Below are 23,954 nucleotides of genomic sequence, written 5' to 3'. Positions count from 1 at the left end.
AGAGAGCTAACTGGAAGTCAGCTGGCTCAGCTGACGGAAGTCTGCATTTATGCATTTATTTGGCCAGCACAGGAATCTCAAACCCAACACCAGATTAAAAACTCTGGTATACTGTGAAATACAGAGAGATTTACCTGGTGATGATAGGCTTAATCAGCATTGTGTGAACTCATTTAGCAAGGGACTGAATGTAACAGAAATGTATTTATATGTAAAAGTTCCACACTGCAGGTTTAAGTTCAACAATTATTAATAGGAGAAATTATGCACTTGGTGAGAGATTTAGTACCACTGTGAGGAAAACCATTGGAGAACAGTACAGGTGTTTAGTGGGTGACTAGGGTTAACTAACAATACCTTGCCCAGTATTGTTCCACTTCATGTTTTGAATATAGAATATTTATTAAAATATTAATTTAACTATCAGGCAGTACCAATAATAACTCTCTACTGGCAAGAATAATGATATTTACAACAGAAAATAATGTGCAAAAAAAGTTTCTTCAGGGGTCCGTTTCACAAAGCAGGTTTAGTCAAAACTCAGAGTCTGTTAACCCTGAAATGAGGGAAACTCTGAGTTTTCCGTTTCAAAAAGGGAGGTAACTCAAACCAGAGAAAGAGGGATAACTCTAGCCTGTTTCAGAGAGAGGGGTTACTTAAGCTCTCGGTCAGTTACCGTAGTAACAGACTCTATGAACCTAACCTGGTCGGGACCAGGTTTTTCTCAATGAACCTCAAGTTTCTCTCAGTCTCTGCCCTCTTTCAGAGCCACACACTCCATTTGATTTCCTTATTCATTCAGTCAGCAGGCGAGTTTTGGCGTAGCCTAGTTCTGCCGTCTATCATTTAAAAAAATCATTAAAAAAATCAGAGTCAGTATATTAGAAATCCATTAGGCACAGTAAGTGGCGACTTTTTCACTAACATGGCATGTCCTTTTGATAACAATCCCGTGGATGAAGGTGCAGCATTACTGCACAGAGAATTAAATATTCGTCGAGAGATGGTTATCAGACCGTGCATAGATGCTCTAGCATTTCCAGACAATTATCTTTTTGAGAGATACCGTTTCACGTCACAGTCCATCATCTACATACACAACCTAATCCGTCCTTACATTTGCAACATTACCAATCGTAGTCATGCTCTCACATCCCAGCAGATATTGTGTGTTGCGCTGCGTTTCTTTGCAAACAGAAGTTTTTTGTACAGTGTCGGGGCCAGCCACTGGCCTTCCTAAATTCTGGCTTAGGGCCAGCTCCTCTGCCTCTGTTAGAGGTGGCGGTGCTGGACCACCACCCGTTTTACGGGCATCTGCCTTCTTTCTGTTGGCTGAGTAGTTGTGTTAGTCTGTGTTAGTTTCAATAGGCTTAATTATTTAACAGAACATGATGTAGATGAGAAGACATTTATGTGTGTGAAACCAGCATTATGTTGGGGATAAAACAGCTGCTCAGTCAAACAGCCACTTAATATTTACTTTACAATGTAAACCATGATCACAATGAGGTTCCCCCATGAGATTATGTCGAGGTTTTACTTTTTGTGTTGCACTTCTTTCTGAAAACATGCTCAAACTCGCCGTATGAGCGAATTAAGATTTATAGCCCTAGTGGGGCGAAAAACGCAGCCCTCCTCTTCCCCGTTGCCATGGTGACTCGTTGAATCGGGGCTCAATTGATGCTGGCTTTTTACAGTTGTGGTGCACGCGCTTAACTCCAGGTGAAACTACTCCGAGTTGATTAAACTGACTCAAATCAGCTGTTCTGGAACCGGAAACTCAGAGTTTCTTATCTCAGAGTAGATCAACTCAGAGTTCAGGATTAGACTCAGAGTTTGTTGAACCTGCTTTGTGAAACGGACCCCAGGTCTGTTGTATACATATCTTTTGGCAGTTGTTACCTGTGTGCTGGTTGCTTCAGAGTGGGTCAAGTGTCACAAACAAGCTGGATGCTTATTCTTGCCATGGGCCACTTAGATGTGGACTTAACATTAACTTTTGCACAGCATTGCATGTTTTTTGGAAGTTAAGATTATGTTGAGATCAGCTCTTGCTGTCAGAATAACTGATCTCCTGTTCCCTTGTGTCTTTTCTTTCAGTAAATCTGAGATATAGATAATAACTGCAAACAGCAAAGCACTCACAGTAACCTGGAGAACATGATTTTAAAGTATCTCTTATTACTATAATTATGACAACTGCCCATTCAAGAGTTTCAGAATGAGCAGATAAAAGTACTCCACAACAAATACAGACACTTCAAAATTACAGACTGTGATTTATGTCACCTAGACATAAATCACAGAATAAAACAATATCAGCTGTAAAAAACATGTAAATGATGTGTGAGACTGCAGGATTTTTTCCCCTGGAGGGTCCAAAGACTCAGTTATGATTTTATGGCTGGTTACAGTCCTAATGACATGATGGCGAAGCCTTAAAGTGCCTGAACAACTGCAGATGTTTCTCTCAGACAATTCATATTTTATGAATCTTAAGAATTAATACTGAAATTGGTTTTGTCCGTCTCCAATAATTCAACACATCACTGTTTATTGTAGAGCATTCATTTTTCTTTGATCTAAAATTAGCTTGGCATCTGTCAAAGGATTTGGTATTTTCCATTATCATTGCTTTGGAACACTGGTGAGAAAACAACCATCTTTTATCTGTATTCTATAATATTTCCATACTGCTCCTCAAATTGTTCAACACACATCACACAGATTTACTGAGGCACTTTAAAATGTTCACCAAGTTTACGTGTTCACAGTCTCATGCACGGATGCCACTGTAAAATGTTTCTGCCCTGCTGTCCACAATGGCAGCACCGAGCTGAAGACAGCTCTCTCCTCTTTATTAGGTTATTTTATCGGCCCTCTCAACAGCTGTGACAGCTCCAGCCGTGATCGAGTTTGGCTTGTTTTCACTACATCCTCTGCAAACTTTGACACCTGATTTCATTGAGGGAGATGGGATTTGAAAGGTGGGGGACACGGGTCGCCAAGCCCTCTTCTCCACATTGTCTAATATACTGTACCTGAGCAGCTGGTAGTGAAAAATGCTTCTATGTCTCTGGGCCTCCTCTCTTATGTGTTGCCTCTCTCTGTCTTTCAAGATGACAAATATGGGCTTTTTAAAATTTTATTGTGCATCACTGTGGTTTTATCATTATCCGTGAAATTGCACAAACATTTAAAAACTGTAATTTCAATAGTTGTGCATCATAACTACAATTACGTTGGGAATCCTCCTTTGGGCTCTTTTAACCATTCATCCAATTGCCCCAGAAAATTGCATATGTGTTCATATCCAAATTGTATGAACATAATATACTCAGTATTATCATTCCTCTATATAACATGAGCAAAGCTGTACTATATTAATTCAGTGGCTTCTGGAACAGCAGGATGATCATAGATGCAGAGTTACATGTGCATATCGCTCTGTTTCACAGATGCTGATCCATCTTGGATTGACTGGCTGAGTGCAAACCAAGTTTCACTGGCTTTTATATCCATTGGTGGCTGTTGCACCTAGCTGGTCAGTTGAGAACAGAACTCCACTGAGCTTGCCACACTCAAAACTCTCTTTGACCAGTGGATTCAAGAAGTGTGGCTAACCTTTCCAGCCATTTGTTTCTCTACAAGGACACAGAGCAGAGAATGCCCTGAGGATCAATCTTCAGTGGGAACTTTCAGCACTAAAATCTGTTTGCTGATTGGCATGCAGTCTCTGAAAGAGGCAGTTTACCTGCTGCTCATCTGTCTCTAGGGTGAAAAGATGGTAAAGTGAGAAATCTTAAGTCTTGAAAAGGTAACTACAACCAGGCTGATAATGGTGCCATATACTGTAGCAGTTGCTGTATCCTCTGTCCCCACCCTCTGCTGTGCGGCACTTTATAATGTACTATTTTGCAATGCAACATCACAGGCAGGACCACACCCAACTATGATGTGAGTGTGGTCATGAGATATAACCTAGACTTTGGAAGGGGCTATGATATAACCCAGGCAGGAACAGCACCTTGGTGAGGCCTTGAAATAAGCAGTAATGAGAGAAACATCTCTTAAAACCGACATCATTGATTGCTGTTTGCAAACTGCACCTTTTACCCAGTCTGTGGTAGAGTGTATCACTATCAGAAAATGCTTTGACCAATAAAGTCTTCTCTTGACTGGTTAAGTGTTCAGTTACACTTTTGGTCAAGGAATTCTATCTGCAGGTCTGGAGAGCAGCTCCCCCACTGTCAGAAAAGAGCACAACAGAGCTCCACTAAAACTGAATAAATAAAAGTGCCTTCCCAGTGATGTAAACATACAGACAGTGCTTCACAATACTTTAATATGGTGCTCATATGCTCAATATGCTGGCAAAAGCAGAATTGATTTTAACAAATACAAATGAACAATGCATTTAAAGGCTTTCATAACATCAAAGTGCTATTTAAATCTGTAAGGTTCATAACATTATTCCTTTTATAATTTGTTATTAACCCATATTTAACCCACACGTGAAGCTACAGAACTTTCTCATGTGATTAAGTAGATCATTACTGGTGATTTCCAGAAGTGGCAAATCTGGTTAGTTCTAGTACGGTAATATCTTGCTTTCCCGGTGAACATTAGGGTTAATTGGCCGTACAGTCCATAGTTGGTAGATGAGACTCTAAAAATCATTTTCTTAATTATGCCAGATATCCTTGTTATGTTTCTATAATTCAACATAAAATATAATACAAAGGTTAAACAAAGTTTAACATGATAGAAACTATCATGAAAGCCCTTTGCGGCTGTATTTTAGCTTAATAGCAGGAACGATTACTTAATTAATCTGAAGTTATAATGCAGAGGCATGCTTTGTGCATAATTGAATAATCATAACCTCATAACTTATTCAGGTAAGAAATGCTTGAATACTGAACTTATTTTGTTTGACAAATACTACCTCTTTACAAGATCAAACATAGTCACTACAAAGAAAGAAATAGTATTTTGGTAAAGTTTTAGTAGAAAAAAAGTTGTCCTGAACCAACTGTGGAAGGCTCTGTAGGTTGTGTTAATAATAAAGTTCATTGGTGCAATGTTATTGACCTGAAATCCTAATGAGATGTGTGAGCATATTGAAGCTTGTTGTAGACTTATAAGGAGGTGCTATAATAATGCTGTTGCAGTAGTGCTTTCCAGAGACAGGGTTTTAGCAACAGACAAAAGATGGAAACTATGGACATTGAGTGCCTCTGGGGAATCTTAAGTAAATCATGACAAACAAAGATAAAAATCTATTCAATTCATCAGAGAGCTGATAATCTGCTAAATCAATAACCATTGCTTTGCTGTCGCCCTTATTGTATGACCCTGTTTTAGCATTGCTGGCAGATCTCAGTTTGATATTACAAACCCCATCTGACCCCATGCCACCCCTGCAGGCTAGCTTTTTTCAGATCTCCCTTTTTTAAGACCTCTATTCCTCTATGGCCCTCAAGCAATTATCCAGCACAGATCAGTTTATCACAGACTGAGAGTTTAAAAAGGCAGCACTGTCTGCACACAGTATTTTATAGTACATAACTAAGGGTCAATGGTGGAAAAAATGTTAGATTTTTGTTGGATGTTTTGTGAGATAAAAATTAGTTCCATTTAGCACAACCTGCTAACGAGCTTAGGCCATTATATGTGGTATTAGACTCTTCAGGGAATATTCTAGAATGTGTTTCTGCCCCTAACAGAATAGTATAAATGTCTGCCTGCATACCTAATTAGATAATTGTTGTAATTATTTACATTTAATTGTTTTGAAAATACATACATTTTGGTGTCATTGGTTGAAATGAACTACAATCAAAGATATTCACAACAGAACCATGCTTTATCCTGATGCATTAACTTGTTTTGTTGGGCAGCAGACATTAATGCAGGTATCTCCATTCTGTATAGGGTGGGCAAATTCAACTACTGTATGGTCAACCATACAGTATTACAAATTGGATGATTTTGAAAAAATTCAATGACAATACAGTGTTGTGTTGTGAAGTGGTTTCGGGATGGGAGCTGCAGCAAGACACTGCCTTTTATACTGTGTGGGACACATGTAATTGGTAGGCGCGTCCTGATTGGCTGGCTACATACATGCAAATTTCAATGGGCTATTGCATGCATGTTATTGGAGGAGAGTATTACCCATAGAGTCCAGTAGAGGGCTCTACCTGTGCTTATAGAACTAGGGTTATAATATTGTAATCTTCATTAGCAACCGTTAGCTCCAGACAGCCACTCAGTCAGCACACATAGTTTTTATTTAAACAACAATACTTTCAAACACTGACACCTTTAAAATTTTGCTGGAAGATTTGAGTATACTCGTGGTATACTTCCAAGGTTGAGACTGCCTTGTATTCTGAAAATACATTGTTTACATTTTTTGTTTAAACCCAGGGTTTCCTGTGAGATGCCTTTGCGGTCCTTCACAGTCCTGATGGCATCCTTCCCTGGCTAATGATACTTATTCTTATTGTTATTGTTATGATTGTTGTTCTTCTGTCCCCCCTCCCCCTTTCCCTCTCTCTTTCTCTCTCTCAACCCAATCGGTCAAAGCAGATGGCCGCCCACCAAGAGCTGGGTTCTGCTTGAGGTTTCTACCCGTTAAAGGGGAGTTTTTCCTTACCGCTGTCGCCAAGTGTTTGCTCATGGGGGAATTGTTGGGTCTGTACATTAAAGAGTACGGTCTTGACCTGCTCTATGTGAAAAGTGCCTTGAGATGACTTTTGTTGTGATATGGCGCTATATAAATAAAAATTGATTGATTGATTGATAAAAAAACACTATTTGTGCTCTGCTGAATAAAGTATTTCTATTCGGCTCCAGCCAAAATACGCATATATATATTCTACAATATCTGTGGATCGCCGCCACAGTATAGTTAAGGTCACGAAAGGATCATGGTTCAGTTAATAAAATGGCGATTGTTAATTTCAGGTTTGTCAGTCATGCCCAACACCCATCTACCACCCTGACCTCCACATCTTTGTTCTCTGCCTTGCTCAAAAGAAAAAGACAGTATAGGTTGAAAATTCAGCTGGCAAAAACAACCCATAGTTACATTTGAGTGACAGACGCCATCTAGCGGCTGTAGTAATGACCGGGAGAAGTGACGCAGTTCAGATGAAGTCAATATAAGATGACAAATTTCCTTATTAGGAAGAGGCGGGGTGGGTGGATGGCTAGATAGATAGATGGCAAAAAGTGGACTTAGCTGCAGGAGACCACTGTTCACTTCCTGTTTCAAGTCGGGCCAGTTTTTTAAAAAACGTAACTATGATTGTTGTGGTTTTTATTGTTGCCATGATGACGAAGGTTGCCTCACTTTAAGGAAGTAAAAACTTTAACCCACACCACGTTTCAAGTTATCCCTTTAAACCAAACCATGATCTTTCCCTAACCCTAAACAAGTGGTTTTTGTTTCTAAACCTAAGCAGACCTTAACCACAGCATATCATAAATTATTTTTGAACAGTGATATGTAACGGTTTTGGAAAGCACTGATAGAGGCAGCATATTAGAAAACGCGCCTATGAGTTGTTCTGGAGTGCATGGTACAATCGACCTATGTGGTTGTTTAATTACGAGGATGGATTGGCCTTGTTACATAAAGTGCTCACAACTTCCTGCTTTTTTAAAACAATGTTTCAATATTATGCAATCAGCATTATATATAAAGACAGGTCAACATATAAAGCAAACTTCAAAAATATTATCTTACTAAATAAGGTGGATACGTAGAGATACATTCAATATTGTATATTTTTTATCATTATCATTAAATATTATCACTGATGTCAGAGACGGTTTAAACCCAATGTGAAGATCCATTGGTTTATTCCTTTCATTCATTTAATTTGCAGTTAACTGTGATGTTAATTAATCATGTGGTATATAGAAACATTCCAACAATTCCACTTGCTCTCACCACAGCTTGATAGTTAATGTCACCCTGCCCTCATCTCTGAATCATAAGAGACAAATAATACAGCTTATTCACTTCATTTACCTTCACCTCACTTAACCTTGGACTCTAAGGCTTCACATAGAGTTAAATTGTAAAGTCAGCTCATCTTCCAAAGTTCTCTTCGAAAAGGGTCTTCACATCAAATCCATTTCATTAGGAAGTTTCAGCTGGACTGTTGCCATAGTAAGGAAAATAATAAAACATTTTGTTGGCCACACTTATTGGTGCTTTTAAAAGCAATTAAATGGCAACTCTTACAATGGTATGACTATGTGTTTTTTGGTTTGTGTTCCTTGATGGAAAACGATGTCTGGCTGCTAACTGACTAACACAACTTATTGCAACTTACTGCAATTCAACAACAAATACTTACATTACATTGTTCTGCATGACTCCCTACTTGAGTGCATACACAACTTATTCAAAATGTTGACTTTATGCCAGTGTAAACTTTCTCAACACTGCTCTATCTTCACTGAAATAGACAGTGGAAATGTTTACTTTTCCTTTCTCACACACTGAGAAAATCTGGGCCATTGTGCTGCAGCCAATTTCTCTCTCACAGTGCAATTATAAATATTCACTGAAAACATTAAATATTGATTGCTGTGTGTTAACTCAGAGCTTGAATGAAATTAAAACAAATATTAATCACATGCTGGCACAGCAGCAAACTTTATTAGACCTATAATGAATGCAAACAGATAGCCCACCATTTTGGAGGACCCTCACCCCATTTATCCATGTCAATTTAAATTTTAAATGGTGTGTCATAAATTGCTTAATTTCATCAATTCAGATTTTGCGTAAGCACATCACCTATTTCCCGTCCCCGGGAAGGGAAGCTAGACCCACCACTAGCTGTGTAATTATTGACCTTCCACACTTTGCCCTTTGATGAAAATAGATGGCTCTCCATCTTATAGCATTTAAATTTCATCTCAGCTTCTCTCTCTTGCTAGTGTTTATAGACCTCTTCATAGGCCATCTGTGAACCACAAAAGAGGAGAAATCCAAATGTGAGGAAATGCCATTGAGGGTGAAACAACAGTGTATTTCATGAAAATTATGTAAAAATTTAAATTCAATAGACAGAAAAACTGTAAAAGTTCAAATGCCCTTCATTCAATAGATTACTTTTCTTGTGACCATGGTAGGTTAATTTAGTGTGACAGTTTAAAATATGTGAAGTTTTAATTTTACATTATTTTGGCTAATATGAACAGTTTATGAACTCAAAGTAATGGGAACTATACCACACAAAACATTAGCCCTGCAGTAAAAGGGCATCTCTAAACTAATTTTCTCATAAAGTAGAGTGAGGCAGTCATCCTAAACAGTGAACACTGATGACTCTTGTATAGATGCAGTGAGATATTCCAATGCCTCCTCTGAGTCATTCTTGGAACCAAAAATTTATGCCATACCTATATCACTTCACACAAGTGAAGAGGATTCTGGATAATCAAAAACTGCATTGACCTTATAATAATGTCATACTGTCAAGTGTACAATTTGTAGAATTTATGAATCAAAGCATCTACTGTAGGTCGCTGAGCAAGCTTGTTGCTCAAGCTTATTCACGGAATGACCTACAATTTTTTGGTAATTTCATGATAAGTTGTACTAAACAGTGGAAGTGCACTTGAGTCACATTGCAAGAGGGCTCAGATTTGGAGTAATACATCACCATTTTACAAAAAACTAAACTACTACTAAAGTGAAAATCTTTGGTGCTCTGCAGCTCCAGGGGTCATGTGTATGCAAGGTAAAGTCAGAAGCAATCAGGATTTATAGACTTTAAGAAATGATTTGACAATTCTGAAAATACACTTACTCAATGTCTTGCAGAGAGTTAGATGAAAAGATTGATACCACTCTGATATGATAGTGGTATCAATCTTCTCCTCTAACTCTCAGCAGGAAAGTGAATAAGCGTGTTTTCCCATAAGGTCAAACTTTTCCTTTATCATTCAGATCTGCCCTCCACATGCAATCAGAGTAACTTAAAATTAATCATCTTTTTGACTTCAAGGACAAAAAGATAGAAATATCATACATATCTTTTGTTTTTTGCATTACCTGAAGACCACAATGCAGTCACAGTTGTGTGAACTCAGCCTGTAGGGCAACTGTTTGTTTAGACTGTTAATCATCATCAAGCTGTAAATGGCCACTCTGTTGTGTGAGGAGAATCTCAGAGCATAATCTCACCATGCAGGACATAATCAGACACAAGGTTAATGAGAGTTTGATGGAAGCATATGCCTCACACATGGCAGCGGTATAGCACCATAATAACAGGGACAATGAGTTAATGGTGCAGGTCCAAAGGCAAACATAAACAAAACACAATCAAAAAAAATGTTGGGACAATATCAATTTAGTTTAGCTCACTCAGTTGTCAATAACATCAGCCTGAAACATCTGCCCAGCTGCCTGTTCCAGTCATACTGCATCTGATGTGAGCAATACTTCTGGCTAAGCACACATTGTTGTGATGTCTTTTAGTAAGCCTTGATTGCTATTTTCTGTCACCTGGTCTGATACATGCATCTTTGGTGGGATAAGTGGCATTACCTATTTCTACAAAAGGATGACAGATGATGGTAAACCAAGCTTGACAGCAAGGGGCCCTTCAGCTGAATGTGATGTGAGTCACTTCTCTTCACTGCCTCCCAGTTTCCCATCATTTGGAGGGCTGTAGCCCACCTAAAGCCCAGCTGAGAGGATGCTCTGCTTATCCGAGCAGAAATTTAACAACATAATGACCAAACTCTCCAGATGGATTTTGTACAACTGTGTGCAACACATAGAGGCACACAAATATATTTAAATTATTTGCCGGAGGAGCAGTTCTGATTGTTACCATATCATATCATTTTGATACTAGGGGGCTTGCTAATCAGTGTGTATCAGCACTTACATGACAACACCTGTGTCCCTAAGGGGGCAATACAGCAAGAGACTCATCAAACCATGCTGTCATGACACAGAAAGACTGAACTGATGCGCAAATTAAAGATGACAGCTTGATCTTGTTGCCTGCTATACTTTGCTTAACAGTGATGCTTGTGAAGCAGTGAAACTACAGCTCACTTTGGAGCCATGGTAAGAATATCAGTTTAGACACTTTTGAATTTTACATAGCTCAAAGCACATAATCGAAAATAAATCAACATAATAAAGGCATGACCATCACTGTGCAAAAGGTTAAACAAATTGTTTGATAACATCCTCTATTTAGTTATTCTGATTTCACTGTTTACCTAATGTTTCCAGTTGTATCCCATCAACAAAAATAAGCCAAACTTTCTTTTTGCTGTGGCGGTGCAACTTTCAAATGAGCCACTTGCAAAGTTAGCTTCCCTTTCTCACCTTTCTTTAGTAGTAAAAATCAGGGATGAAATTGCTAACATCCCTGCTAGGAGGATGAGTAACTGCAGTGTAATTAAAACATCTATAAAGTACAGGGAAGTAGTAGTGAAATTTCTTAAATCTTAAATTTAAATCTTCAAAGGTATTTTTTTTTATCTTAAAGGTGTTTTATTTCCACACAGCGAAGAAGAGAACAGCGGTGTCATGTTTGTAGAGCTGTTGCTTAAAAGCTGGGTATGTACTTTTTCTATATTTAAGAAAACAGTTGCTTTTGATATTAATCCATGTCATTTTAATTTCACCCCTAATCTGTCCTTACATTTTATCTTTTTTATAACAAGGCTGGAAGCAATTTGAACTGAAATCCACCATGGCCAAAGCAGATGTATTTTCTATAAATCTCTTTTAATGTGAATCTTGTTATAATTGTTGAGAAAAGAGGAGACCAATACCCCACAGGATCTCTTTCATGGCTTACCTTTAAAGCAGTGTCAATAGTAATTACTGAGGGGGCTTATCTGTAGCCACTGCATCATTGTCCTTCACAGGAATCAGTGTTAGCTACCCCTCTGCCAATTAATAGAAGCAAACACCAACATCAATTATGCAACTGGTTCATCATGAGCAACAGTTCTGCTGCATTCACACTGCATCAAACTATCCTGATCTTAACTGAATTAAGAATGTGTGTTATATTCACACTCGTTCAGTCACTCATACATACTGTAGAGCACAAGAAATATTTGTTGTAGCTTTATGGTATGGAAAAAACTCCAAATTATCAAAATTAGTCTCTATCCCATACCTGAGAGCACCCCAACCCCACATGTAATGATCTGATGAAGCTACATAGTATATACTGGTTGATCCTACCTTCATAGGCAGGATGAGGACACCTGCTCTGCACTGATTACAAACTCTCCTGGACTGACCTCTGCATTCACAAAACCAGCATTATAATATTTGGTTCCATTTCTTTGATCTTTGTGCTTGTCATTGCAATGGCCAAGAAGTCATGTGCTTTAAATCCTTCAGGCGCTAGCAGGAAAATGATGGCAAGCTTGACAAATTTATGTACTGATTCAGGTAGGTCAGCCTAAATAACAGTCTGGTGAATTTCAAAGTGAGCTTATCAATACGCCAGCAGCCATTTCAACTATAAAATAGTGATTGTTGTCTCTTGGCTGCCAGCGTAGTGCTGAGTATTCACCTGGGATCATAAATTTTATGTGGTTGCATACAAAAGAATTCCATACTTTGCATCATAAATCTTTTAGAAATATCTCAAATCATTGCATTTATGAAGACTGAGTCAGTCATTTTCATCTTTCAAGGTAATATTATAATAACTAGGACCAAAAAAACCCAATTCTTTTCCCACCTGAGTGGTTGTGCAACATGAAAGTGTGCATGTCAGCATCTTTCAAGATAGTAGCCCCATGTAAATGTATAATTACAGAAACACTATTTGACTGCCATCTACTCCTCTGGGGCCAGCATTAATCCCAGAGATCAATGTTTCCAACCCCAGATATGCAGAGCACAGCAATCCATCTGTCAGCTCGGCCACCTTATCAGTCTACAGGGAGAGGAACCATCGATAATTACCTCTACCCACTAACATAATACAGACATTTTCAGGGGAAATTCACACTCGGTTATACCTATAGCTTGACAACTGTTAGTAATATGTCTAACAAAGAAAATGCTGTTGTAATGAATTTTTTTATATGTTAAACTTAAATTGAGATAATTTAATTTTATCACTGGTTCTGAACACACTGTATCAAGGCTATAAAGTTTATTTGTATGGCTCACGTGTCCACCATCTGGTAGTGTGGAGTTTTTCTATAAGAGTCAAATGGTAATGCTGAATTTCAGCTCTGCAGGAAAGAAAGACAACATCAGATAACACAAAAAAGCAAACACTGAAAAAGCTTTCACATGTTTAAACAGTGCATAATTTTATATTTATACATAATTATGTATTTATCACACAACAGTTTTAAAAGGGTCTTTTTTGCATAGTGAGTTTTCAGAGCCAAAGGGTGGTGGGGACTTGTTAGAGCAAGGAGACAATCCTGGTTAACTAACGTGCAAGGGTGAACCAAAGCGTGAAGAGGTTCCATTTGGCACTGATTGCCTTCTGACAAACTAACTCCCTTCATATCCACTGCCATTGTGAAATTGATGAGCTATGTCTGTAATCGGCTCCAGTGATTGGAGAAAACTGCGTTGAGGGAAAGTGTGGCCTTGATTTGGATAGGCAGTGACAGCTGGAAGGAACTCAGTATTTCCACTGTTGGTGAGCAAGGATGTGTTCCTGTTGGCAGCTGCAGCACTTTGTGTGTTGGGTTTACAGGGGTGGAACTGAGCCTTACACAAACATTAATGACCAAGCTGGAAGGACACTGAAACACATTTCTGCTGGAGCTGAAAGCTGAATTACAATGCCAAAATGGGACTGAAAATGTGCTTGTTCAGATGTCTCTTAGGGGAGAGATTACCATGGTTAAATCCAAAATCATTGTTCTGCAGCAACTGTAAGTACACGAGGACATGAACACATCTGGGAATGAGAAAATTATTTTTTCTCTGACAAGAAACGGAAACAAAATGTAAAAACATAAGAATCAGTTAAATGAAACAGCTAATCGTGTCAGAAACTCTGTGGATTCATGGTTAAATGACAAAGAACAACATATGATATGTGCCACTCTAACCTAACGACCAAAAAGGGAGCAAAAAGAAGATCCTTTTGTGCTTGAACTGGTGTTCATACCCACACTGGACATGACTCAGTGGCGTTAGTGATGTTAATGATGCTATGGTCCTAAGAAGTGTACATTTATATTTTAAGTCACTCTATTGTCAAATTCACTGGTATTCTGTGAAGAATCACTTTTCAACATACTCCCATTAGACTGTGGAAGTATGTTAAAAAGTGATTCTATGGATGCACATAATGTTTTTTTTATTGGAAAACACTGTATGTGAACACAGTGTTTGCAAGGAAACTTCAACATGCACCTTTAATTACATTGCATTGAATTACAAATACTTCTAGCTTGAGTTCTTTATGGAGCATTTGTTGCTGGAATTTAGGCCAAAATAGGGACAGTTGTATAATATAAAGTGCAGTTGGTTGCTTGTATCATGTACCATAGGTTTGCTACAATGTCAAAAGTTTCTTTTGCATTGTTATGACCCTTGTCTGATTGGGATGACCATTACCCATGGCTCCCCCTGTCCAGTTTTTGAAGTTAAGGACTCCACAGACTCTGTGATGTAGATGTAAATGACATAGCCAACCACGACATCCTGGCTCACAGTCTACTGCTCTGTCTTAAGTCAGCAGGAAGTGGATACTCCATCATGTTTCCCATCTTCAGTTTATAATGTGTACCGTGTTTTTCATCCATCCCACTTATGCTGCCACTCAGCAAACAGACATGTGGAGGCACTTGTCACTCCAGGGCCACTGTGTTTTTTCCTATTGGATCCACTCTTAAATGGAGAGTGAATGTGTTCGGTAAGGTAATATAAGTATTTTACTACCAGAAAAAAATTCTCCTAGCCTGGTCCATGGAATAAGCCATGCTCTTTACTGTGCAGGTGATACAACATGTGACCCCAGTTCAGATTGTTGAAGGAACAGTACCGAAGGAACAGCACTTTCCATCACAGCCAACTGATGCTGTATTTTGGCAGTGCAGCTGCTACAGTTCAGGCAGGGCTTTTGGAGCCCAGACAAATGGCTGTTGTGGAGTCACTGTTGACAGTACAAAAGGGCAGAGCAGGTATGTTGTTGCTCAAAATGTATCAGAAGTTCCAAAAATGGGACAAGGAACAGTGCCATTGACATGTGTTTCCACCAGAGGAGATGGTTTATGCAAACAAACAAGCACCAATGACTCATTTTTGTACACTGTAACACTTTATTGACATGTTACATCAAATATGGCATTTATGATATGAATGAGTGGGTAAATGGGCTGTCTGCTGTGTCTATTCAGCCAGAAATCCCAACTTGGCCTCATTTATTCAAAATACTATTTCAATCTCATGTTAGTACACCTTCTCTTTATCACTATGCCAACTTTTCCTGAAGTGTATGAACTTTTTATGAACTTGATGTCTACCTTCAGATTTTCTTTGGCTCAAATTCAAGTTGTGCATAAAAACAGTGGATACAAACTTTTCATAACTGACTTCACCCTTTGTAGAAATGTGTAAAAAAGTCATTCTGAAGACCTATCTGCACATCAGGGACAAAAGAGCTCTAATTGCAACAACCGTCATTATTAAATAGAAGCAGATAGTAGTAATTTTGATTGCTCCAAGTGGTATATGGTTATTTCTTGAGATGTCGGTGCCTTATCTGCTAGGGTGTTATCTTTGCAGGAACAGAATACTGTAGAAGATGAAAAAAAAAAAAAATTGATTGGGTGATTACAGTAACAACCTGTACAACTGTAATGGTTAGGTCTAGTGCAAATATAATTGATCTGATTTGTGAACAGAGATTTGTACCTAGGGATTATGCATTATAAGTCACATATTTTTGTATTCATGCTGATGCAGCACACTTTTAAATTCTTGTAAGAAATTATTCTAACTGGGCCTGGGTCAATATTTCTGTTCCATTTTCTCCAGATAATGCATCACCAGCTCACACACCTTTAAAATTATAATGTCAACCTACATATGTCATGTACGTAGTTGGCTGTATGTAAATGTTTGAGTGCTATTCAGTACATCTATGTGTATATTATGAACAACCTTGTCACTTGACAAGACAATTCATATTTGACAGTTTTGCAATGTTCAGTGCTAACAGTTAAAATGTTCTTTTTTGTACACTATCTGCGCTTTGCACGTGCAGTTTTATTAAGACTAAGAAAAGATGGTGGTGGTAAATAAACTATGGTAAAGTAATATGAAAGATTTCAGTCTCAGCTGATTTGGCACATCCTTAATTTGTGCTTTCCTAGATAAAGAGCACACTACTACACTACTGACACTGATTGTTAATAACCTCATCAAAATGCCTGTTATTCTTAAAGTGGAATACTTAAATCTGCATTAACTGATTTTCTGGCCACTTGAGAGCAGCAGAAAAAGCTGTAAACACAACAGTGACATGTTTTCACCTTATAAAGTCAATTTGGTGAACTTGTGATATCACTTTCTGTTGAGGCGCCCTTATAGAGGGTTTATATGCTGTATTTAATGGCTTTATTGAAGGTTAATAAATCTTTAATGAACCCTCCAATGGACTGTTTGACCACCTACCTTTCTGGAAAATGGCTGCAGGTCATCTGGACCAAAATCCATTCATAAAAATCTTATTAAAATTACAACTACAGACTTGGTGGATTATAGTAAGACATCTTTATTAATGATTTATTAACATTTATAATTGCAGGTGACTGACTAACTCTTGCTGACTTTTGGCTTATTAGTAATTTAGAAACCCAAGACCTGATTATTAATGACTCACTAACATTAATACCTGCAGAAGATGATTTATTAGAAAGTTGGAAACACTGGACCTAATACTTTACTAACATCTGTAACTGCAGACAAGATGGCATGACTTATTAGAAAGTGATAAATATGCAACTTTTTTTTTTTAATGATTTACTAAGATTGCTGACATGGGTACATATTATAAAGTGAGACACCTTTAAGTGTTTATGAATTGTTTCACAACATCACTGCATTATTACTGAATAGAAACATGCCATATTATTAAAACAGGACACATTGATGCAGTCTTAATCCAATAACAGAATTGGACCGTCTTAACTTAAAAATATAGTAAAAACAACTCTTACCATGGACATTATGACTTATTGACTCTAAATTTTTACTGTTTTAAGCTTTGTAGGCAGATCAACAGTTAGTCAAACTCTATGCATAAGTCATGAAATGGGTGACCATTCAATGAATTTTCCAAGTGATACACAGTGCAGTTGAAGACTGAAGATAAAATAAAAATCAGGTATGTTTTATGAATCTAATTCACATTTCCTTGATAACTTACCATATAGTAGATCTGCCAAACTAATAACTAACCACTGGTTAACATATTGCTTAGCATGTGGCACATGTCACTCTAGCTGTAAAGAAAAAGAAAAAAACCCATATGATGCATAAATACAAACTCAAAATATCCCTGTGATAAATCATATTCATTGTCATAGAATCAAACAAATGCACAGCAAAATAAAATCACAGCCTTTGCTTTCTGAGGGCTATGGAAAAAGGATGGAAGGAGGATAAGAAAAAGAAAAAATACTGCTTCCACTTGTCATCTTCCATCTGAGGAAGAGGAAGAAGGGAAGGTGTTTGGTGATGGACAGGTAACAGACAGTGGGTTTTTAGAGCCAGATTTCCCTGATCATAGGCAGCTTGAACTAGACTGATGAGCTTGGTCAGGCTGATCCAACCAGTGAAGTTGTAGGCTGTAAAACCAAAACAATGAGTTTTGAAAGATGAGAAAAGAAAGATGCATGTAGATATTTTATCCATCTTTAATATGAAAATATTGATTAGGGCAACTTTAAATTGTTAACTAAATACAAATGAGACAACAGGATGCTTTTAACTGTACAAACCTTCATTTAATTCTGGAGGTAGCGTACATCGATGTGCATGTGTATATGTTTATGTTTCAGAGGCTGCCACAGTGTACGATGCCAGAGGGTCTCTCAGTGACCCAGTCCCTACAGAGTGCACTGGCCTCGCCTCGTCCTCCTGTCCTTTATAACAATAGGAAGGGTAATGGCCTCCCCAAGGCCTCCTCATTCAGCCTGATTGCACTGCCAGCATCAGGCCAGCCATGCCATAAAACAATTAGCTCCATTTATCAACCTTACATGCTCTATCTATGGGAGGGGAAAGTGAAGGTAGGAAACAGAGATGGAGAGAGAGGAGCCCAGTTGGGCGGAAGATATGTGGAAATGGAGGAGAGCCGGATGAGAAGGATAAGCATCAGTTCTCATTTCATTTGTTGATTGTTTCTAGCTGCTTAATTCAAATTAATATATTTATCCTCAAAATGGCATTTTGTCTGCTTTGATAAAAAATATCCTGAAATGTTTATGAGGGCTTATTGAATTATCCTGAATGAGTGCCACAGCAACAAGCTTTCACCCTTGAAAAATTAAGATTTTAACAAAACCAGAGTGGGTATGCAACAGCAAGTCATTCATCCTCCACTGAAAGCTTTTCAAAGACTGTAGTTCCACTGCTGGAGCTCCACAAAATTAAAATTGTAAAACCTGACATGTAGATGACATACTGAAACATCAGTGAAATGAAAAAAAGATGCTATAGCTGTATGCCCAAAAGCACCACAGCAGGATCAGACAGCAGGAGAGAATTCAGCACTCCTTCAAACATATTCTTTCATATTTTCTTATGACTATTACGACTATCTATTATTAATGTAGCACAGTGTAATACATAAACATGGAAGCAATTCACTCCCCAATCCAGGGTAAATATAATTGAAATTCCTCTCTATGCTTTGATGATTTCACTCAGCATCTGAAGCCATGTGCAAAGGGGTCGAGAAAATTCCCATACCTCCCAACATCATTCATTAGATGCGGTCAAATGATGAAAATACCAACAAACACACAGGCTCCACACACCTTGGCAACATGTGTGGTTGCAAATAAAATTATGCATGAATTGCAGGACAGAAAGTGTAAATAAAAATAAACATGTCACCAAAGATGAATAGCAGCTTGGGACACCTTTTCGCACCCTTCCCTCCCAAGAGAGATGTATGATACAGCTGTTAAAAGCTGAGGGAGAGCAGTAGAGTTTTTATTTCCCTTTTCCTTCATTTCTCTTGTGTAATAGATTGTACCTGTAGTTTCTCTGAGCGATTGTCCGGTTCACCCCAACATCTGTCATCTGTAGTGCTATCTCTATTAAATAGTTACTGTACAACAAGAGGGATGATCACTAAGAAAGATGCTAGCACTTACTTAAAGCAGTAGTTTTGCCTATTAAAAAAAGAGGTTGTTTGAACAACAGAGGTCTGGATGAGGTGAAATAAAGCTCATTGCCAACACATGTATTATTAGAAAGCTGACTCTTCTCCAGACACTTCATGTTAACATGTGGAGGGTGGTAATTATCCCACAGCAGAAATAGCAACTCATTACAAGAGTCATAAGAGGGCACAAGGTCTCCCGAAACACACCCAGTTGCCGTGCCTCCATAATCCTTTGCTCATCATTGATGTCAGCAGGAAAGTAGTATATCTCTGGCCTTAAATCATGCCCTGTACTCCTCAAAGTCTTTAATTAAGTCCTGATCGTCCTGTCCTCCGTTCCCAGTATTAGTGTGTTTAATTTCCTGCTGTCATATTGCCTTCCCTTTTGGATATATTATTCATCATGCCTCTCCACTTCGCAGTGTTTCTAGGGGCAGCAGTCTGCCGCTACAGGATGACTGCTGATTTCGATCCATCGGCTCGACCATTAAAGGCGGCTTAAAACCATAATTCCTCAAGATATTACTCTCAGGTTCAAATGTCAACATTTAGATAAGAGCCCGGTGATTCAGCTCCCTCAGTGGATGAGGGATGAAGTCCTAAATGCCTGCTGTCCTGTGTTTGTGTTTTCATTAGTAAGGACTTCAATGTATTCCCACAGCAAATAACGCCAGCCAGAAAGATGTGTGTGCAATAGCAGTAAAACAGCAGAATATGAAGCCCTGTCCAGGATTTTACTTTACTCAGATGAGTCAGCTGAAAGTAGAAGCAACTATTCATCTTTAGTCCCTGTGCCCAGTAGTCTGTCTACAGTGGCCTACAAGTCCACATTCATCACTTTTGTGCTTGGGTGATGAGTCAAAGTAAAACTAGAGCAGGCTATTCGCTGAAGTCACTCTCTTACATAGATTGCTGTTGGTGATTCTCAACGATTTTTCTTTCTCCATTCTCTTTTTTTCAACAACACTGCAGAAGTATCTCTGTCTGCTCAGAGAACCAATCAAGTGTGACAACTGGCCACCCACTACAGTGACAAGCACAGAATGAAAAACACTCTAGACCATGACACATAGAGTTAGGTGCCAAACGTCAACAGGTTGTCTTATCGCCGTGCTGCGGACCGTGAGCACTTGAGTGAAATGGGCAGAGAGGCTCTCTACTGTGAGATGAGTGGAGGAGACAGCGTTGCTTCTGATCTGGTTGGGTGGCTGAATACTGAGGAGTCAAGGCCAAAGCGGAAGCTCGTGGGTCAACATGCACGCCCAATTTTCCAGTCGAGGTGCGTTTGTCACTGTAGATGCTGGTGGCTACTGCAATGCTCCAAATAGGGCGTCATTTGAGTGGCACTCGAAGCCACAGAATGTGGCGGAATGCGAGTGCTGGAATAAGTGTTTTTTTTTCTCTCTGGTTTTGGTTCCTTTGCTTTGTTGCTATCGCCAAGGCATTTGTTCAACCATCAAAGTAACATGACTTGACACAGGAATTCTATTGTAATGTCTCAGACATGGGAATTCTATTGTAATGTCTCACTGTGACAGGTTTGTAGATGAAAAACAGGATAAAGAAAATGAGGAATATCCAAACCCAGAGAGCAGAAAACCCACAGAGACAATGAACTATTGAAAATACAAAACCTAGTTTGAAGTAAATTAGTTTTTCTTAAATCAGTTCATCAGTTAGAAGCTGTTTTACAGTATCTCCTGTAAGATAATAACTGGTAAATCTTGCTCCATCCAAATCCCTGAGATTCCTGGCAAATGTTGTATCATCTCTTTTGATATAAGGTCCATTATGTAGAAAATTTAAAGCCAAAAAGTAATAATATAAAAGAAAGACTTGGCATGTATCAGCCCCTTTATCAGTGGCCTTTAGCTCCTGCAAAGCCTCCTGCATGTCAGATGAGAGCCAGATTCATATGCGAATAGTGCTTAGATGTCTCTGGTATTTGAACAATTTAGTAAGTAAACTTGAGTCCATACAGCAGGGACTTAGTAATAAGACATCAGCCTTATGTCTAATAATGAGGTGGCAGATGTGACTCAAGATGGTTCTGTAGTTGCTTTCTCTGTTGTTGTTTTTTGTTTTAAACTGACAATCTGACCAGTATTACAACACAGCAATACTCCATAATCTGAAACATGTTGTGGATAGGAATTCTGGATGGAATTTAGTTCATTCATAATAAATTACTCTGCTTAAAATGTCAGACTGTACCTATTTTATTCAGTGGATATTATTTTGAATTGCAAACGTTATTCAGGCTCCAGTCTGCAAAAATGCTCGCACACACCTGCACACTTTAACAGACAAATTTGATTTCCCTCCGGTTAAATCTAAATTAAAGTCTTTTTTTTTTTTTTTCAAATAAAAAAATAATCATCATCATTAATTATACAGGGTTGTAGCCTCAGGCAATGTGATGGATTGGCAGCAAAAAAAAGACTAAAGATTTTGATGGTGACAAATTTGCAGGTAAAGACTATCGGTGTCAGCGGTGATTCTAATAAGAAGTTGATATTGGGTCATGATGTATTCCTCCATTTACACACAAGATCAAAGTAGCCTGTATGCTACTGTACAACACTGAACCAAGCAAGGCAAGCAAACACATTCTACTTTCTATGTTTATTACAGTGCTCTGCATCTTAAATTTTGAAGCAATGTAGAAAAAACATCCAACTAAATTATGGTAATAAATAACAGGTACTTTACTCAGAGCGCTGAATACAGAAGCAAATCCTCAATCAGCTTACCTTGCGTAAGTACGTTGGTAATGTTCCAGTGCTTCAGGTCAGTGATGTGGACTATTCACCCCCAACCCCTGCCCAGTCAGCATTACTCCCCACTCCTGACAGTTCACAGGACCTGTGCCCAGGAAGTCCTGTCACCTGCCCCACGGGTAGCCTGTGGATGACAGTGAATGCTTGGAGAAGCCAGATAGTGATACACAGTGCATGATGCCAGGCCTAGCCTGTGTAAGGTCTACCTTGTTTTGTAGTGCCACATTATTGTCCCGCACCCGAGGGTCAATGTCTCCTTTGTTCCCGCTCTGGTCCAACTCCATGCTGCCTACAGAGGCTGCAGCTCTGTTAGCGGGTGACATCAGCTGGTATTTTTTGCCCACCCCGAGGCGCTCCCAAGTCGACCTGCAATCCTTCACATTCCTGCAGGTTTGACACTTTCTTATATAAAGGCAATACATCAAGGGGAGGAATTTCAATCCAGTAAAAAGTTGGACAGAGTGGCAAAGTGAAATACAAGATAGTGTAGAATGTGAAGAGAAATTCAATGCCGATTGACATGTAAGGAAGTTTGTTCATGAGTAGGCTCACAAAAAGCTTATGATGGATCATTATGTATCATTATCCACTCACTCACATTAAATTAAGTGAGTATCAAGCCTTTAATTATTTTGAATTATATTTAAAGGCATCTTTTTGCAATGTCTTATGTTTCTTTTACATTTTTTGACTTTTATGTTTTATGTAAATCACTTTTAATTGCCTTGTTGTTGAAAGTGGTACAAATATACAAATAAACTTGCCTTGCCTTAAACTATGTCATAACATAAGAAAGATAATATTACTCATGGGAATTTTTATGAAAAATTGTATTTCTTTACAATTTCAGTTATATAATAGATTAAGTTAGATGTAAAAATATTAAAAGTTTTCCTTTGAACCAAACAAACTTAATAGATGTAATAAAGGAAATGCCTTAATTGGTATTTTAAAAAATGAATTATTCACTGGGGCACATCTTACAAATCATCTCTGTAGTATTTAATTCTGCTCCATTCACAACACTGAGAAATCCAGACATGAACCAAAAACTAAATTGCTCAAAACTTGGAAATGCTTGACAGTGATTGAGCTGGCTGAAATGGGCTTACATGGCACATTTGGTAATTTGCACACCTACCTGCTCTTCAGAGCAGTACAATTACAGAGTGTCTCGGGGGCCGTCAGTGCCCCAGCTGCACCCGAGCTGCATCCCTCTCCCAGTGCCCTGCACCGAAGTGCTAGCGTGAAATGGCTGTTAATTCCTTCTGCTATCTGTCCCGCACAGAGCCTGTTTTAAGCCTTCATATGAATCTTTTGCCTGCTGAAAAATACAAGGAATAAGAAAATCAGAAAGTGAAAAAAACAGAGAGAGCAACTAGAAATGAAAACATCAAACAACTATGAAATGCAAAATAGCATGAACCTTGTATTTCCCCCCCATCAATGAGATTTAATGAGTATTCCACCTTCTGGCACCAACCATAGAGAAACAAACAGAGGAAGGAAATAACAATTCAGAAACAACTGATAAAAGACAGTCATGACTAAAAGAGTTTGTCAGTGATACTGCATGTTTGACTTCTTTGCCAACAAGCACACTGGTTTTGTTCCAATGTTTCATCAGGATCCTTGATCTATGCCTTGTCAACTTGCAAAGACTATGATATGAGTGTTTATGTAGATGAACATAGTCAGATCCATCTTTACCTAACTATAAAGGAAGGAGTCTCTGCCTATTTCTTCACTTTTCTCAACAACCTTCACATTCACA

At 38.5% G+C, this 23,954-nt stretch overlaps 1 long non-coding RNA gene across 1 annotated transcript; it reads right to left on the bottom strand.

The window, feature by feature from the left end:
• Positions 1–16,835: 16,835 nt before the first annotated feature.
• Positions 16,836–23,724, bottom strand: LOC122986154. Its single transcript, XR_006404252.1, has 4 exons — positions 23,322–23,724; positions 22,387–22,564; positions 22,154–22,304; positions 16,836–17,853 (listed from the first exon to the last, which is right to left on the bottom strand). It is a non-coding gene; the product is annotated as an uncharacterized LOC122986154 (long non-coding RNA).
• Positions 23,725–23,954: the final 230 nt, after the last annotated feature.

Source organism: Thunnus albacares, chromosome 7 (assembly GCF_914725855.1).
Source record: "Thunnus albacares chromosome 7, fThuAlb1.1, whole genome shotgun sequence".
Taxonomy (NCBI): domain Eukaryota; kingdom Metazoa; phylum Chordata; class Actinopteri; order Scombriformes; family Scombridae; genus Thunnus; species Thunnus albacares.
This window is presented reverse-complemented; position numbering and strand designations above follow the sequence as displayed.